We start from the raw sequence: 6,174 nt of genomic DNA, 5'->3' as shown, positions 1-6,174 counted from the left end.
CCACCCATTTTTTTAAAACAAATACATTGGCAGTCAGTTTATACGCATGAACTTGCGGATTATCTTGCCCAAAGAGCACTGTAGAGAGTGCAAAACCAATGTGGCGAGGGTCAGATCTTCGCATTACCAAATTAACACACACTGTAAATAATAAAAGCTTTAGTAATACAAGTATTTGTTTGGTGTGTACTTGTTTGTGTATTTTTTGCGAATTACTGTTTTAATTTTTTTTAATTGAAATTGTACAAATTGTTTGGGGGTCCCCGGCTTCCAGTAGTGATTCAGTGGGGGTCCTCAGGAGTCAAAAGTTTGGGAACCACTGCGGTAGATCATTTATTTTTTCCTTTTCTTCTGACGTTGTGGGGGTTTGTTTTTCGTTTTGCTGCCACTGCTCTTCAATACTTTCACTGCTCTTTAATACTTTTTATATACTAAACTCCAATATATTGTGAGACCTATTGGCACTGCCAATGCTTGTTTTGTTAGGCACCGGGAGATTACGTGTTTAACCCAGAATCACAGGATGTTCAGTGTCATTGCCGAGACTCGAACATCCCTCAAGGAAGTTCTTACAATGTTGTAAATATGTAATCTATGCCTGTACGATCCTAATCCTATTGTGTTTTTGATTTTTATGTGACTGTCACCTGTTATTATTTTACATTTTTATCTATCTTGTTTGGACCTGTAACGTGTAAGTATGTAAATTTCCTCATGTAACCTACTTGGTTCTATTGTGAAGCGCTCCGACACCTTTGGGTAGGGTCCGCGCTATATAAAATTGCATTAAATAACAAAAAAATAAAAATAAAACCCCATTCCCCAGCTTCAAGGTCGACTGCTCTACTAGTAAGGCTACATCCTCTCCACTCTACTTGCCTATGATCCCACAATTAAGCGAGTAAGCCACATTTCATCCAGGTTTTCTGATTTCACTTTGTACAAATTAGTCAGTAAATGGGTATCTATTTGTCTTTCCTAATGTTAGGGCTTTATTTTTACCTCTTTGTGCATTTTCTACAGTTTTTGAAATATAGCACAAACTCAACATAAAGGTATTGGAGCTCCAACGTGAGCACAAGTTACAGTACACAAGGTCAGATGCATTGTTTCTAACAGTGGTCTTCAAACGTTTTAATGCTGTGCCCCCCCCCCCAGTGAATAAAAAATCATCGGGCCCAGCCCCTTCCCTTTTGACACCTCTTCCCAGCCAAGATATAAATGACAAAAGATGTTGGTAATGGCCCATTACAGAGCGACTTACTGCTGCTCATTTCTTCACTGAAAAAAAGTCCTGTTATGAGCATAATGCTTCTTTTGACCAGAGTCTGGCGCCCTCCCTAGGATCACTTGAGGCACCCCAACGGGGGCCCGCCTCTCAGTTTGAAGATCCGTGGTTCAGATGCATGGGGGGATTAAGTAATCTGCCCAGAATCCCATTCCAAGACTGAAACTGGTTCCCGGGTGGACTGACTGTAACGCCACATACTGGGTAGAGGAAGGAAGGCAGGCAGTAGCCACAAGAAAGTTTGGCTCGTTATGGGCTTGAGGTTCTTACAGGATCTTGAGCTAACCAAAGCCATGCTTCAGACGGGAGCCTGGCTTGAGATTCCAGTGACTCGCTCGCCGCTAGTTCTTTACAAAGGTGCCACAGGCTGAGTGTTGTATTACAAGTTTTTCTGTTTTTATTGTATTGATTCGTTCCTATGCTACATAATATGTTTGCGCTTGCCTCATGCCTGAGTCTCCTGCATTCTGGTTCTAGATCTCGTCTGTTTGTTCAGTTGAGACTTGATCCACTGCAGTCGCAGCCCTGGGGGATCCCTCTAACTTATGTTTCCAATGTAAAGATATTTGAAGAAAAGGACATATAGTTTCTGTGTGGTTTTGTATGATGTAGCCCACACAATATATTTGGTGACAAGCAACTGGTGATTTTTGTTTCCCATGTGAAGAGGAGCTTTTAGCCATATCTTATTGTGTGTGGTCTGTGATTGTTAGAAGTGCAGCTTAGAAGTGCTTCCTTTTCTGGCTGCTTCAGGTAGTTCAGGGAGCTAAGTGTTATTGTGTAACAACTAATGGAAATTGTTTGTGAAAGCAACAGCCTGATGAGACTCGATAGTCAGACAAGTGCCCTGGGACGGTTGTAGGACACCGCTGACTGTCCGAGGATGTTAGGTGGCTAACGTATGTGACGTAAGTAATGTGTGGCCAGTTTAGAAAATTGCTTAAGTGTTTGTCAGTCTACTGATTCATGAAAGGTAATAACATTTTTTTTATAGCTATCCGTCAATACTTTTCAATTTTAGTAAGGACACGGAGGCAAATATTTAGCTTCACTGCAAAAACATAGCAGCCAATCACATTGTAGTAGTAAACATATCATAAACTTAATTTCACATGAATATGCATCATGACACCAGTACCCCTTTCTCCAATCAGGGCCTTGCCGGCACTAATAGATTTTCTATCAGTATAGTTCTTCCTCTTTCTTTGCTATTCCTGAGAAGGAACTGGAAACAACACCACTTTTAACTGTCCTTCATCCAACTGGCTCCCTGTGGGTTTCCATCCGATGGAACTTCTCTGGACCTCGTTGTAAGAGAGTAGGGTCTGCAATCCTATGGTCACCCCAGATTTTTGCTTTTTGCTTCACTGGTTTACGACTTTCCCTGGCTGTGGGCCTGCTAATCAGACCCACAGCCTAGCTGTTCTCTCTCTAAATTGACATCCATGTACTTTAGGTGCATTTACCAATTGGTATTGGGACACCTTATCAGCCCCTGTACAGTGTACCTTAGGTACCCAGGGCATAGGTGAACCCAAGGCCTACCAGGGGCTGAAGCATGTATTATGCCACCCCTGGCTGGCCATCTAAACAGACACAACTGGCTGGTAAGACAGCTGGGGCAAGGTGGTGTAATCAGCCTTTCCTGTAGATATAGTATACCTATATCTAACCCCAAAATGGACACATATATTCCTATCAGTCACTCCTATGGCAGGCCTTATCAATCCTGAAGGCAGAGTGCTTGGAATTATGTGAGATGGTGCTCTAGCATGAGCTGAGCCTGTCTGCAGCTTGCGGAACCAAGTCCTAATAGCTGTTCCATGATAACGCTATACCATATACTTTTAAGTGCATTATAATCCTCGCGGTTGAATGCTAACTTTGGTATAGCATTATCAAAACATGTCGAGTAAGGTGTCATACGAATTGGAATACTACCCCCTCGCCAGTTCTGGCGACGGGGGTAGCATTCCACCCTTCTAGAGAGACACGACATGTATGTAACTGTGAACCCCGGTTAAAGTTAACTCGAGCCTTGGCATCACAAAATGGATGCTGCCACCACAGACACAAGTCTGACCTCCTGCTGCTGGTAGTCCTTCCAGCGAGGGAGGCCTGGACAAAGGATTTCCTGCCTTGGGAGGTGCTAGCACCACCCCAGACAGGATTTGGTGTATTGAGGTAGGGAGGCCTGAAAGGAATGAGACATGCCTGGGGCACACAAGGTGTCCCTGTGCATACACCGGTTCAAACCAGTTGCTGGGGCACTCCAGCCCCAGCTCTGGCGCGAAACCGGACAAAGGATAGGGGGTGTAACCACCCCCTTCCTGGTCCCACCCATAGGAGGGACCTAGTCGTAGTACAGCCCCCTTTAGCAGGATAAAGGTAGGAGCTGGTCCCATTCCAAATTAGATTATCCTGAACAACTTTACAAGAAGAAACTCTGGACTTCGACATTCTGCTCCACAGAAGACTGAAGAATCTCCCTTGTGGGCAAGGAGTGTCCATCCTGCAACTGCAGGCACTATCAAGCATCCAGTGGCTTCACTTTGTCATCTACCCACGAGGATCCAGACTTCAGAGCCCGACGAGACCCGGATTCCCAGACCTCTCCGACCTCAACTCACATCTGCAGCACAGCTGAGATCCGTGGGTGCGACGAGACACGTGGGACCGGCCATCTTGGAGAAACTGCACTTCGCTTCCAGCACGACTTCTGAGGTAAACTCGACAAAGTGCTTTGGGATTGAGAAGCCCCAGCCCTGAGCAGCTCCCGCACCGAAGATCAGCCCTCCAGCATCCACGAGATCTGCGTGGGGCCCTTCTGCCTGTTTGCTGCTCGACGCGTTGTCTGGTCACTTGCCGGCTGGCTAGTGACCTCCTAGACGACGATCTTTGAAAACTACACTGCTGGTCTGGTTGCTCCAGACTGGCCCTTGCTTATTCCAAAAGAGGAGCACCCTGGACCCTCCTGGTCCACTCCAGATGCCGTTTCCACTCACCGCGTGGGTTGCCTTTGCCAAGGCCTGTTGACTCCAAATCCGGATCTGACACCGCCGACAGCGAGAGCCTGCATGGGACAGCTTGTGCCTCCATCCTGGTCATCGAAGACACCTCCTGGTCCACGTGGCTGCAGAGACAAGCGTCCACTCTTAACCTGATCGCGACGACGACATCTGGTTCCTTCCTGGTTCCACTCCAGTCACTGGCTAGTGACTTTGAACATTGTCCCCTCTGCTTTCAGGTCTTCAGCATTCCTAATCCACCCTTGGATCACACCGCACATCTTCCTCCTGGTCGCCTGCAGCATCTTTTCTTCCAGGCTCCATAGACTTTAACGCAGAAACCCGACACGACTTTGCACCTATGCACCCGCAGCCTGTGGGTGAGGTAACAAGAGCATTTCGGTGCTCAAGGGTAGATTAACTCTCCTAGTGTCCAGATTCACAGTCGTTTTAGTCCTAACCAGTCAGGATTGTCCGTACTCACCTTTTTCTTGAACTGTACTGTCCATAGACGTTGTTACGCATCCCGCGTGTGAGTTCACACTCTGCACACGCGTCCCGTGGGCCTCCTATTACTTACCTAAAGTTAGGACAGTGTAGTCCCAGGGATCCTACAGCCTCTGGACAGCTCCATTCCTTCTATCGATTTCCTTATACTATTTACTTAGTATATGGTTTGCCGTGCCCCTAGGGCACCATTGTAATTTTGTGCAACTTATCATATTTTTCCTAAGAGATTGTCATGTGCTTAGCCCTCTGATCTCATAAAGAGTTCAGAGGTGTTTGTTATTAATAAATATATTGTTTATTTTCATAACAACCTGTGTGGTGTCCTTTCATCTGGTATTCAAGGGGTTATATGTGGTAAAACAGCTGGCTTCACAGGCCAAAAGAGTTTAGCCTAAGACTGCTTTGTCCATGCTACCATTAGGATAGCTGGTCTATAAGGTTGACTTACAACCAATCACCATAAGGGTTGTTTGGACTGATACAAGGTGATCACTAGAACTAGTGAGCATCATATATCAGGCCAACTTCTCACATTGGTGTGCAGCGGTTGGGATTTGAGCTTGCTGTTGTTTTTACCAAATATAATCTTGAAATATCATTTGAAAGATCACATAAGGTACCATAGGTACATATAACAAGCTTAGAAATACTCTGAGTTCTACTGAACCAGCTGTTGTAGTAGAAAGGGCCTAGCACACCCTGACTACAACTCTTAGCAAGGGATCAGTAGGAAATCCCATAGTGTAGGTAAGTGCACCACTTACACCTCACTAGAAAGCATGTCTACCACAGGAGAGGCCTCAGTGACTCCCCTTGTGGTTAGTGACCCTCCACAGGTCCTTTCCAGATATGCAGCACTCAGTTTCCAGGAGATGAGACAATTGTGTACCTCCAGGGGACTGAAACAGGGTTCTAACCCTACCACCTCCTTTCTGTTAGGTCTCTTAGAGACATATGATGCTAGAAGGGCTTCTAACACAGGCCCCTCTAATCCAGATGGGAGCATGCCCCCCTTAGAAGGTGAACCTGGTGATCCAGACTCTAACCCCCCTGAAACAGAGAATGTAGATGGTAGGGAAGAGGGAGACTTATCTGAGGATGAGGCAGACAATGGGCAACCTTTAGTCAGCAGACTTACAAGGGCCAACTTAGACCTACATAGGGATAGAACTGGGGGACCCCCAGTGCTATCCATAAGCAGGCCAAACTTTGGGGTCAGAAGAGATAGATCTCATTCTAGGGACTCCAACAGATCTGTTCACTCTCGTGCCTCTCATGCATCTGCTCAGAGGAGGATGACTTCCCCTCAGAGGAGAGAACATGAGGCAAAGATGAAGGAGGCTATCTGAGGATTCAAAGGGAAGAACT

The sequence above is a fragment of the Lissotriton helveticus genome, chromosome 2_1, assembly GCF_964261635.1.
Source record: "Lissotriton helveticus chromosome 2_1, aLisHel1.1, whole genome shotgun sequence".
Classification (NCBI taxonomy): domain Eukaryota; kingdom Metazoa; phylum Chordata; class Amphibia; order Caudata; family Salamandridae; genus Lissotriton; species Lissotriton helveticus.
Note: the sequence above shows the minus strand (reverse complement) of the source record.